The 13,795-nt window shown below is 43.7% G+C and overlaps 1 long non-coding RNA gene across 1 annotated transcript; it reads left to right on the plus strand.

The window, feature by feature from the left end:
* The first annotated feature begins 529 nt into the window (after positions 1-529).
* On the plus strand, positions 530-12,665 carry LOC141048668 (uncharacterized). Its single transcript, XR_012220106.1, has 3 exons — positions 530-765; positions 9,982-10,268; positions 12,595-12,665. It is a non-coding gene; the product is annotated as an uncharacterized lncRNA (long non-coding RNA).
* The last annotated feature ends 1,130 nt before the right edge of the window (positions 12,666-13,795 follow it).

Below are 13,795 nucleotides of genomic sequence, written 5' to 3' on the forward strand. Positions count from 1 at the left end.
TATCTCTATATAATAATAAACTGGGTAGTTTGATTAATGATTGATGAGTTGTTGCCTTTTCCTATACATAATCAATTGAATTATGCCAAGTACTTCTCATACAGTGGGGTTGGGGGCCCAGATCTGCACAGGGGCCCACCGGGGGATTCCCCTGTTGCCCTATGGACCAGTCCAAGCCTGGCTCTGGGGCTTTTCCACAATGATTTGTCCTTGTCTTGGCGCCTAGCCTTGGACCAGTTATCAGAAGATACCGGTCCATGGGCTTGTTCCTTTCCTTGTGGTCTCACCTGGACAAGGACACGAGGTTACAAGGCTCGCCCTGCAGATACCGGGGCTGCTCCCTCGCTCGGTGCCCCTCTTTCCTCCGTGTTCTGGGTGTGTCCCTTATTCTAAAACTATAAAGAGTAAAGTGTTTGTGCTGCCTGTCAGTGAGTGACAGCCGGGGGCGGCTGCTGGTTGGATGATGCTGGAGCCGGGGATGGTCCTGCTCATTCACTTCTTCATAAACTAAACCAATGCACGACACAAAGTTGTTTCCGCTTTCCTCTCCGCTTCTCTCACTGGCTCTTTGTCTCCCCTCATCCAGGTCACTAACTCGCTCCTCATCTAAGTTGCTCCAATTACTCTGCTCTAACCTTCTCCTCTCACACAAGAGGCACGAGGTTCCCGATACCTACTCTCACTGTTCCTAAACTCTTATAGAAGTAGCTTGGAGTTTACTGATTCCTTTACGGATACGTTACGGTCTGACGGCCTCCGCACTGTGTAAGTACACGGTTTACTCTGCAACTACTGCGCAGTTCATGGCAAAATTGCAAAATTTGGGGACGAAATGGCAAAACCACTTTTTTTTTTTTTTTTTTTTCTTATTTAATAGCGTGGCTCACACTTGCATCCTACGACGGAAAAAAAGACCAATGTCGCTGCAGCGAAACGGCGCTCGCGAATTTAGCTCTTCTGGACAGGGCTTGATGGGGAATAACCGGAGTCTCGTTATGTAGCGTCGACTCACTTTACGCCTGTTACTTTGTCAGTGATTAACTTTTTTTTTCTCCTTTACTCTTTTTGCAGCTTCTTTTTTTTCCCGGCCAAACTTATTGTAGTGTAATTAAAATGACTTTTGTGTTTTGTTTTTTTTTATTGCAGTTCTGCATCAATTTTTTGTAAATATCCGTTACAGCTTTTTGTTTGTGTTGCAGTTTATTCTATTTTACGTTTACACACTTCTGACATCCGTAATATCATAGTGATGGCTGTGCGGACCAGACCGGACCGCTAGGATTGGGGGTATCAGGTGCTGGCGCTGCTTTTTGGGTCAGGATCTAATACCCCCTAGTAGCCAGGGTGTCGCTACATAGTTATATAATGTTTTCATAACGCGTAGGGTCCACGGGGCCAACCGTCAAGATGGCGCTGGCCTAGGTGCGGCTCACTGAATAATTGCTTTCCATGAGCAAAGGAGGCACATCTTTTGAGGGGTACAGGACTGGGAGGGAGCGAGGGGCCGTAAAACAGCCCGGCGTAGGCTAATGAACAGTGAGACACGAGTGAAATAACTAATCAAAGTTCCTTAGATTTTTCCAACATCTATAAATGTGCGTGTTTTAGTCTTTGTGCATATATATCAGTTTACTCGTGTGCATTTTTTTTTTTTCCCTTCACTTTTTTGTATTCCTGTCTTGGATTGTGTGCATTTCTGTAAGGATGTGAGCACATGTTTTAGTTTTCAGGTCTTGCTTTTGTTCTGTGAGTTTGTATCAATATGAATGTGCACATTTCTTGTAACTTGTGTGTCTATTGTAAGTCTGTAGGGACTTAGAATGGTCTTTTCACATATTGCATTATCTTCCATGTGGTTTTTTTTTTGTTAAGCAGCATTTTACAGTATCAGCAAAGTGAATAAGACTTCTGAAATTGTGCACACGTCGCTTATTTTTTTTTTTCCCTTGCAGTTTCAAATCTGCAGCATGTCCATTCTTCCAGTTTGTTTGTTTTGTTTTTTTTACCCATTCTACTAAAACCTAAAAAGCCTGTATATTATGCAGCGTATTCCCTGCCAAACCCATCGGCTTCTTCTGTACTTCATTTCATCCTGTGTTTTTGGCACCAGTGACCACTTCTGTTATTTGTCTATTTATTATTTGATGTAGTTCTGTGATCGGGTTCATTCATTTCCCTTGCTGATATATACGGTAACCCCCAGAGACTTTTCTAGTTTTTAGCCTGTGTTCACACTGCCACTGTTTCCCTGCACAATAGCCAGATGAATGTCTGCGGCGTCACCGCTGTGTGTGAACGTAGCCTTGGGCTCATAAGACTTTTTTTTTTTTTTAGGACGTGTAAACCGGTCAGGTGCAGAACAAGCGACCGGCTTGGTCTTCGGATATTGTATTTATGCCGGCGCTAAAATCGTCGTTCTCGGCAGCACATCGCTCTATGTACAGCACATGTACTGCTACTATATTCTATGCACATCATAGTACCAATAGTTTAGTGCTCGAGGCCTCCTGGTCGGCCGATCTGTTGGTCGGTTCGTCTACATGAGTTCTTGGGTTGTATTAATAAAAAGCAAGCGTCTCTGAATCGCAGGCGGGCGCTGTCTGGGGTGTAAGGATGTGGTAACTCGTGTGGATGAGTCATCGTGAGCCGGAAACGGCCAAATAAACAAAAGCAACAAATAGAATGTGCCCAACATGTGTTTCTCCTGCAGTTGTGGGACTACAACTCCCAGCATGTTCTGCTGTTAACTATTGTGGGGTTTTTTTTTTTTCCTAGTCTCAGGTCGGTGAATGATCTATCCATATAGGGACCCCCGGGAAGTTTATTACATCCTGGGCAGAGTCGTTTCCTGCTCCAGAGGTGATTTCCTCAGATGCCCCCTCTGTCCTCAGGGACTGCGAGATGTTGGCTGGCACACGCGGTGCTCACCCAACTTTCCTACGTGCGAAACATGGTGCTCACCCAACTTTCCTAGAGTCCTGCATGGCAAAATTAGTGTTGCTATGTTTTTTCTGCACATTGCACTCAGCTTTCTAAGTGTCCAGAATGGTAAATTTGCACTGCTCTGTAATGTTTTGGTGTGATATATATCTTGTATATATATATATTTTTTTTGTGTAGCTCAATAAAATGGCAGACAGGATATGGTATATGGATTTACCCCCCTCCTTAACCTGAGCAGACTGCTGAGTGAATATTCATGGCTTTACATATCTGGGTTGGATTATTCAGTTTACGTTAGTGACGTAAAGGAGATTTCCCAAAATTTCACTTGCACACTGTGGAAACAACCTGCAGCGTAGACAAACCTTTGTGGATTTTGAGATATGTAGCGTCTGAATGAGATTTGCAGCTGAGGATGCCAACGTCACATTCTCCAATGATCTGCTATTGCCTTGTTCTCTTGGTTCCAGCCTTGTGCGGTGCAACGTACAAGAAAAACTTGTGATCTTGCTAGGGAATACTATTTTTTATTTTATAAAAGGACAAACTCAAATTTAGAGTTTGATTGTCGCCATATTTTGGGGATTCTACTTTGGAGGGTTTCTTGTTCTGTAGCTTTTACTTCTTGATTTTAGGGGTGTTTGTCCCCTTTTCATAGATTTTTAATATGTGATCACTCGGCTGATTGTACAATACAGTGCAATTCTGGACTTTCTCTCTGTCACCAGATAAACGCCATGGTCAATGGCAGCTGCATCATTTAAGGAGTTAATCTGAGTCACGTCTGATGGCGGCAGCTGTGTAATACAGCCAGCACCCACCTTGTAGTGAGTGCTAAGCTCCATACTCCTGCACCTGACCAGGGGTGCAGCTATAACAAGTGCAGGGTTTCCAAACGCATCCAGGACTTTGTCTAGGGGGCCCAAAAGGTCACTTTGGCCCATATGAAAAGAACATTGCTATTAAAGACTTTCAATAGTTGGGGGAGGGGGTACTGGAGCGTTTGAATTGTGGCCAACAAGCTGCAAGTTACACCACTGACCCCTGACATATACCCCCGAAGTATCACCTCTGTAGACAGAAACTTTACAAAAAAAAACTGCGACCTCTAGGTGGTGCTAACAATCCTACAGTGAACTGTACAGGCAGTGAGATCCCCCTAGAGGAGGCTGCAGGGGATTTGTTGCTCTGTATCAGATACTCCGCTCTGTTACCGAGACTGCAGAATTATTCTGCAAAAGGATTGGTGTGGGGGTTTTTCTGTTCATACAGGTTTTTTTTTCTTTTTATACCTGGATATGTACTACAGAAGCTCCAATTCCAGCAGTGCCCAAGTAGACAGCAGTGCCAGCTGTATTGCCGATCAAACCATAATGACAGATCTTGTGATTCATCCCAGAAGATGGCAGAGTCTTGGTAATGTCCTTGCACCATGTTCTCCTTATCTTTTGAGGATGAGGTTGAAAAGGAGTAAAAAAACAAAAACCATTAACCTCTTCTGGGTTGTTTGTTTTCCACTCAGTGGGAAAAGAATGCCATGTGAACAGACCCTTAGTGTTTGGCACTGAACTGCCATAGCTCCGCCAACAGCAGTTTAAGGGCTTCGTCACGGTATTAGTTCAGTTGGGCTGTACAGTATGGGAATTCCCACTTTTGGGGTATGCACACATCGTGTGTGTTCCCCAGATTTGACTCTTCCTACAGCAAAAGGGACACCAACGTACCCACGATAAAAGATGGCGTGCGAACATGCTGTAAGGGTTCACTTTTTCAGCAGTAAAATCCTTCTGTAATTCTGCTTTCTACAAACCTCCTAAACATTCCCATCCGGCACAAGAGCTGCCAAGTCCCCGGCCCATTGGTTTGGGTATGTGGGGGGGGAGGAGGGCACTGTCCGCCCCTGTGTCCTGACCTCCAATATAATAAAGGTCACTGCAGAAATCTATGAACAGTGGACCCCGTCCAAACGGCACAATTTACTGTAAAAGTCCATGTGGGGGTGTATGCTGGCGCCATGTGAGGAGCAGCGGAGCACCAATATGGAGCTGTAGGCATTTTCTACCAGCGAAGTCAGTAAGGCAGGTGTAGGACTGGAGTCCCTAAGATGCACAACTCCGCCCCATGTATCGGAGTTGTTGTCGTGTCCCCATTGTTACGAGCTGTAAAGATCATTGTCCTGCACCCAACGGTCACTGTGCAGCGCTGACGGTGATGGATGCCCAAATTGCTCGTTGTCCTGTCCCTCAAGTATTTGCAAACGTGGTGGGGTAACAGATTTGCTGCGCTTGGAGCACAAGTTTAAGATGTGACTGCAGGTGACAAAAGATAAATTGCATTTTCATTGGCATAAGAATAGAAATGCACAATGTTTCTACTCCAGAATGGGGCTTTCTTCAGCCATCTGACTCCAATCCAGAGCACATCATCTTATTTTTTTAATTTTTTCAAATAGTATGATATTTAATGTCCATAAAACAAACTTTAAAATGACAGATAGGACTTGATCGTCACTTTTGATTAAAATTTATGCAGGTAAGGGTGCGTTAAATTTTACATTTTTTCCTCGTCTCTGTCCCTTAACCAAGATTTCTGCAGCGATCACGGGGCTGTATATGACGGGTCTGATCACATTCCCTGCAGGAAGTGGGAGCAGTAAAGGGTTAAATACGCTCTCTGGCAGTTTTCTAGGCTCATGTATTAATCACCTCTTTAGTTATATGTAGAATTACAAATGAATGTCCCCTGAAGACCCCCACGGCCCTGGAAGTGGTAAGGCCGCCACTAATGAGGTGGCAGCAGTACGCCATTGTATAATATGGAAACTGTTGATATTCGCTAGTAATGATGGATCCCATCTCTGACTCCTTCCTATAGACGAGCGCTGCATTTTTGTCATTGACTCGTTCAGTCTTGGCTCAGACGACGACTTTACGATCACATCCCATAATCCCTGCGGATAGCGCCTGCATTACTCCATTTACAATACAGGTTGGATTTGCCGACTGGATCACGAGATGTAAATTACACGCAAATCAGATCCGTTCTCCCTTTACGTCACCAGACAGAAATATGAGATCGAAAATACGACAGCGGATTTCTGACTTCAGGCGACTGCGGTCCGGAGAACTCTGCACTGAAGTGATTGGAGACTCTCTGCAGTCAGAGCCGATCAGGACGGTTAGGCCACATGCACACATTCAGTGTTCGGTGAGGTTTTTTTTTACTCCAGTATTTGTAAGCCAAAACCAGGAGTGGGTGAAAAATACACAAGTGGGGCAAATGTGTCTATTCTACTTTCCTCTGACCGTTCCACTCCTGGTTTTGTCTTACAAATACTGGAGTAAAAAACTCCCCAAATACTGGATGTGTGAATGTGGCCTTATAGAGGTTTTCATGTGACTTTTTCAGATAACATGATTACTATAAAGGCAATGATTTGTTTCAGGTGAGGGGGTATTTACCCCAAAATATGGAATATTTGCTTTAAATATCTGTCACTTGAAATTGTCACCAAAGGCAATAAAGAATCGTTGGAGAAATCATTGCCGCCCCTCTTATTTCATTAACACTTTCTGGGTATTTTTTTTTTTAAAGGGAACTATCAGTTTTGGGGAATGTGATGGTGAAATCCAGCTATTGACTTGTACACTTAAACACTTAGTTTTTGAAAAGACAAGTCCATCAGTTACTGAGAAATTGTTTGTATTAATGCAAAATAGGCTGAAGTGCTTTTCAGCATGTGGAAGCACTTCCCAAGCTCTTGCGCCCGATAGCAGAAGAAAAGCTCTGGGCAAGTAGCAGAAAGTGGTGCTGGGGCAGCAGGGTTTTGGAAAGTGCTTCCAGATGCACTTCTCTTTTTTTGCACATGGTGGATATTTTATAAATGTCTAAACTTTTTTTTTTCGTGCAGGGGGGGGAAGTGTTAGATTGTGGTAGCACCTCATTAGCGCTTCCCCTCTTCATAGGCCTGTTTCACACATCCGTTTTTTGACGTCCATCAAAATCCGCCATTTTGGGAAAAAAAACGGATCCGCTGTTTTTTTTTTTTCCCATAGACTTGCATTAGTAGCTAAAGCGGATCCGTCCAAAAAACGGATCCGGTAGCATCAGTTTGTGGCAAAACGGAAACGGATCCGTTTTTTCACACTTTGGCGGACGTCAAAAACGGATGTGTGAAACAGGCCATAGCTGCATTAGCAAATGGCCTATAATTTACCTTTTACGTAGTGGTAATGCAATAAGCGGGGGCCTAAGTTCTCGATCACCCAGTCCTTGGTGTGATGGTATGATCCAGCACCATGAGGCCTCATTATCTCCCTGCTATGGGGGTCCCATCATTAGCTGTGTAGTGATACATATAACCCTCCAGTATGATCCTCGGATGGTGGGAGGTGATGTCCTTGTTTTTTTGTTCTTTTGGGTGTTGTCTGCTGTCGTCTTTGATCTTCTTGAGTTTGTTTAGTTCCTACTACCAAGCTTCGCTCAACATCAAAGGAACGTGCCATCTTGATCCCCCCCCATCGCACCAATTTCCACATAATGCTGCAGTGATGTTTGTGCTTCCTTGTGGCTGATCAGAATGCGGCTTAATGAGGCTTCAGAAGACCTCGGGGCGCGGTCACACGGGAGCAGACGCTCTTCTCAGGCTGCGATGCATTATTCATGGCGGTAGAGAGTTCACAAAGTAATAGGTTTTTGTGAAGTTACAGAATAGACTAGTGAAGTTGGATGTAGAGAACATAATATTGCGGATGTTGATTTACTGCGGTCGTCGAAGTTTCTTTTGTACATAACTATCAGATCACAGATGCATTACCCGCACCACTGGGGAAAACCCATGACTACTTGTTCCCCCGTCCCCACCATTAGACATGGCTCCTCTACATCTGGAGGCGACCGTGAGGTTGCCTATAAATAAGTCCACCTTCCTTTAGATAAATCTCATCCAAACCTAAGGGATTAAATTTTAGAAGAAAATTCCATAGGGCAATTTCTAAACACCAAAGTTTCTCCAACCAATGTTACCAGGGACCTAAGTGCCTCCATGCAACATCTACTATACAGAAACTAAATGGGACCATGGTATAGGAAATCCATCACTGCGTCCATACAGTATGTTCAGTAAAAAACCTAACTTCACAGTAACAGAAAATCATAGCCAAAAAAACCCAAAACATTTTGGGGCCAATCCAACATTTGTAATATTTATTGTCCTCTTTGCTCCCAAGTTCTTCAAAATGGTTTAAAATATATTTTGTGCTAATCTTATTTCTTTTGCCTGTAACTTTTTTTTTTTTTTTGAAAACTCCACATGTGCCTAAAATGACTCACAAATTTTGCAAGTTTATAAAAATTTGCAAAAATAAAGTAACTTGGCGCTCAACTTGAACGATCCTTTTTTTGAAAAAGAATTTTATTGTGTGCAGTCTTAGAAACGTTTCGGCCCACAACAGGCCTTCGTCAGTCTGCTATGACAAGTATGAGACAGAGATATAAAAAACATAACAAGTCCTCATATACAGTGCATAATTGACAAGTATGTTATATCCAGTCACAAAGAAGAAAATCACAATCACAGAGATTACACACAAAATTCAATATATAACATGTAATAACCAGGTAGCAAAAGAACCAGGTGGAGAGGAAAAATGAATAAAATAAGTGACAAAAAAGGTGGCCTACCCGACTGCAGTCACAGCATGGTGACTAAATGCAAATCCACTAGAAAGAGAATGATTTCATCTATATTGATTCCTAAAATAGGTAAGTGCATTGTCACTTATTTTATTCATTTTTCTTCCTCTCCACCTGGTTCTTTTGCTACCTGGTTATTACATGTTATATAGTGAATTTTGTGTGTAATCTCTGTGATTGTGATTTTCTTCTTGTGACTGGCTATAACATACTTGTCAATTATGCATTGTATATGAGGACTTGTTATGATTTTTATATCTCTGTCTCATACTTGTCATAGCAGACTGACGAAGGCCTGTTGTGGGCCGAAATGTTTCTAAGACTGCACACAATAAAATTCATTTTCAAAAAAGGATCATTCATGTTGAGTGCCAAGTTACTTTATTATTCATTTGGGTCTGGGTAACTTACTTGTGCACCCTGTGGTAGTGCCACGCTATACTTATAAAAAATGTGCAATTGATGAATTGGTCATAAATCTGGAACCCCATACACAATTGTCTCAAAGAAAATAAAGAAACAACAAACGGGCAAATCCATCACTAAATGGATTTTAAAAGAAGAATGCGCAAATGAAGAACAGGTAAAGACATGAATTTGGAGCCCATAGTGTCTAATTCACAATGTCTGTAAAGTGCGGTGGAATTAATGGCGCTTATATCCAAATACCATCCTGCATGATGAAACCTTTTGCCTTGTATATAAATCATGCCTCTGTGCAGGAGCTTTCAAGAGAAGCTTAAAGGAACAAAACAGAGTTTGAAGTGAATAAGAAATATCGCCGTCTGTGAAGTCTTTCTAGATGATGCAAAAAGTTTTTTTTGTGTGTCTAGGATGCCTTTTTGGTGCGCAAATAAGACCAAATGGAACCCACTGCATGCCCCCCAAAGTTAATCATGAGACCATGAAAGATCCACTTTACAGGACTTTGGTTCCATAAGTGTCCAAATAAAACTACCCCAGAACGGGGTCAGACTCTGATGTCCCTTTTTGTTGGCGATCATGATGTATTTGCCTCTTGCTGCTCTTCTAATCCCGACAACCATGTATCCATCGTTTCACTCATTGACTCTTCAGTCTGTTTCCTCCTGGTCTGGTACACAGACAGATCTCACCGGTGCGGACATAAGAGAATCTATAATGGTGAAGGCAGGCTGAGCGCCCAGAGGATGGTGGGCGCTGGTGGTAGGGTGGGCTGATGACTGCCGTTGCCATGTTGATCGTGGTGAGGACGTTATTTTCCAAGTGGTTCCCTCGGTGACTCATCTGGGTTGTGGTGTTGTCAGGTGTTGGCTGAAACCTTGTTTCTATGTATCTAATCCAGGATCTTTCCATTTGTTGCAGGAGGAGGAGGATATGTCACAGTGGAGGATGAGCGATGGCTACAAATCCTAAAAGACTGAGGCCACCTCCGCCTAATACACGGCCATACAGTGACATTAGTGGAAATGTAGAGCACTGAGGTCCAGCCTGGAATGTGTGTGGTGGGGGGTGAGAGCCCACCTCCTTTCTGCCACCTTCTCAAACCCACGTTTCCTAAACATTTGGCCGCGACCTATGACAATTGCCACCCAGATTAACTCAAGAGAAGTGTTCACATTCCCCTAACACCGGTGTCTGTATAATACAGGGTAAGTGACCCGAAAAACTCACCGTGGGGAAAACACTACAATCCTTGGGGGACAAACTTAAATGAGATGGACCTTACCCAACATTGGAATATCTCTAATCTATTAAGGAAAGTATGAATTGCTTTTCAGATCATTAGTTCTTAAGATCTCTGCTCACAATCAGTCCTGGTCTTGTGGTGCTCACATAGGTTCATTCCTCGTTACAGTATCCAAGTTGAGTCTTGTATTGAACCATGCCATTAAGCCGGCTGAACACACGGCGTGGTTATCACACGAGCGCTGATGTTTTTCCAGTAGGAAGAGACCCCTCTGGCAGCGTCCGATCTTCTCTGGTGGGAAACAGTTGACCTTACAATTGCCAGATCCTGCTGTCAATTTTCCAGACCCCCCCCCCCATACACCAGCAGGTTCAGCCTACTGACATCTGATGTCTATGAGGGGGGCCTTAGGCCGGGATCACACATGCGAGGAATACGGCCGAGTCTCGCATGTTAACACCCGACACTGCCGCCGGCACTCGGGAGCGGAGTGTGAGGCCGCATAGCAATACATGGAGCCGCACGCTCCACTCCTGAGTGCCGGCGGCAGTGCTGGGTATTAACATGCGAGACTCGGCCGTATTCCTCGCATGTGTGATCCCGGCCTTAATATGAGATCAGCAAGTGGAGATCTTGAAAATGGCAATAGATTGGTAGTAATATCTTGGAAAATTAGGTATCTTGTTTTTTGTATTTGTTTAGGCTACTTTCACACTTGCGTTTTTTTGCGCTGCACACCGTACGCAGTGCAAACGCACATAAAAAACACCATGCGTTTGTGCTTTTTTTGCGGGTTTGGGTGCGTTTTTTAAAAAAAAAAAGCATGCGTTCTTTTGCGCATACGTGCGCATTACCATGCGCACCCATAGACTATAATGGGTGTTTGGCTGTAAAAAAAAACACAATGCGTGGGCATGCGCTTTTTTGGGGCAAGTCGGACGCACAAAAAAATGCAACAGGATGCATTTTGTGCGCTCGAGCGCACACTACAAAAAAACACATGCGCATACAAACGCGTACAAACGCATGTGTATGCGCACCCATGTAAAAGATAGGGGAAAAAAAGCATGCTTTTTTTGCGCAAAAAAACGCAAGTGTGAAACCAGCCGTACAGGGTATATGCTCATTTTATTTCTAGGCTATTTCTTAGGTTTTGTCTGTCCAAATGTCCACAGTGTGAACATGCTCCTATAAGCTGCACATATATCAATTTCCGCTCCGGCTCATTCCTCTGGTTTTTTTTACTTCTCATGTATAGGTCGGATAACTTTTACTTGCTGAAACCAGAAATATAATGAAGCGCTGTGGCTTTATAATGGCTGAGAGGTCACGGTTCCAGCTCTTCATTGTACTGGATGGAGCCTTTATTGAATAAATTTTACATGCAGAAATTGCAATCTAAATACATTAATGTCCATAAAAGGTACAGAAGTGCTCATGTAATGGGGCCATAAAGTGAATTTATAATGGAGCTAGATGCTCAGATATTACCAGCATAACTGAGCTATACATTGAGCATATGAAAGGGCCATAAGGTGCTGAGTAATACTGCCATATAGTGCCACCGAGTACAAACGGTAAAGGAGATTACAGCAGACTGTGCATTGTGGGGATGTAGAATTGCATTATTACTTATTTCCAGAGCACCATTGATTGCATCCTATCCAGTGCTGCCATCAGATGCATGTTGGCAATGCCTTCTGGGACTTGTAGTGCTCTGCTCCAACCATTCAGCACAATGCAGTGCAATAGAATAGCGGCTTTGGATTGTGGAGAAATTTACCCAACGTAGTATTCTGTGCGCTGAACCCCAAGACAGAGCATCAAATATTCTTCATGCACATTCAGACAGTGTAGGTGTGTGTGTGGGTTTTTTTTTTTATCCAGTACTTTAAGTTAATTGCTTAAAACCTGATGTGTGAATGAAGCCTAAAATGAGATCTTTGCTCAACCCAAGACCTGGGAGCCAACAGGACCCACTAGTCTTCATGATCAAGCATCGCTATGTCCTGTAGACATAAATATTGTTATATAGCAAATTACAAGACAAGTTTGTCAGGTCTAAAAGTAGACCTGCCCATACTATCTCTACTGTAGACCCGCCATCATATTTCTGAACCAGGAGGCTCTGCCTGTGTAACAGTCAATCTCCTCTCTAGGATTGTACTCGTGAACCAGGAAGGTCAGGCTGAGTGTTGCATATTCAGATCATTATTTTATTTATTTTAATAGTCTATGAGCAAAGTATGTAGCATCTCCTGATTACTAACCTGCTCTTCATACTGTAGGAATCTGCAGAGACTACAATCACCCCCACCGTCCCCTGTTGCTGACGTTGACACTCCGGATTCTGCTGTGGCTTACGGGATTCCTGGCAGAGTGATTTGGAAATGTATCTATAAAATCACATTGCCAGGGATTTCCAATCAGTCACAGATCTGTCGTCCATGTGTCTGTATGTGAAGTCTCTCCAGACCCCTGGGCCCCCGCGGTGGATAAAGGACGGAGCGAGGTCCAGAGGGGCAGGACTTAGCTGGCTCTGTGAACAGGTCTGTTGGGTTTATGTTCACAGTGGCTAAGTTCCACCTCGCTGGGGCTGCAGCGCCATCGGCGAGACGTCGATCACTGCTATAGAATGTTGGTAATAATGGATCAAGTAAGTGTGAGCGAAACGCGTCAGCGGCACCAACCTGTCTCTTGTTAGGTTTTATTCATCTGTAACAATACAGAATCCAAGTGGTTTTCAATTCCCTCCTTGGGGTATGTGTACACCTGTCTTTTTCAGGCAAATTCCACCTTTTGGTTTAAAAAAAAAAAAGCAAGTGGCCAAACAAACTGCTACAACAGACTTTAGGGAAAACGCAACCCGCATTTTCCCTAAAGTGTTTTCTCCTTCAAACACAATGCTGGCTGCTAAAGAATCTGTGTGCACATAGCCTAATGGGGCATTCATTGTCTAGACTGGGCACAATTATGGCGACTACTGCGCCTGTGGGCAGGAAAAGGTCAGGACGTCGCGTCTGTAACTGCAAAGATCAACGCACGCTGCCACCAAATAGAAAAGCTCCCATGTTCAGATCTATTGTGACCTGATGTAATGACGGATGCCAGTCATGGCAGGATTCAAGAAAATGAATATGTAAATATATTGTCTAGCAACTGATATTTTACTAATGATGTGTGAGGAAAGGGGGGGGGGGGGACAAGACTTGGCGCTCTAAAGATGACTTGTGCACGTTAATTACAACTTTGCTGGTTAAACTTTTACATCCGTCTTGCACTGTACTGAACAGCTGGAGACAAGCGGAGGGCCTGGAGCAGAACACCCTACCTCCAGTCCAGCACTGAAGTATCATTAGCTGAAATGTATAATCTGGGGTTCTTGTGCTGTTTAATCAGGGTTGTATTGATACCTTTGGTGATTCCATCTGATCGGTGTGACAGCGCCATTATGGCCATGCCTGTACTGTTAGGCTGGGAGCACACGGT

Source organism: Dendrobates tinctorius, unplaced genomic scaffold (assembly GCF_039654945.1).
Source record: "Dendrobates tinctorius isolate UK_male_01 unplaced genomic scaffold, ASM3965494v1 ptg000138l, whole genome shotgun sequence".
Lineage (NCBI taxonomy): Eukaryota > Metazoa > Chordata > Amphibia > Anura > Dendrobatidae > Dendrobates > Dendrobates tinctorius.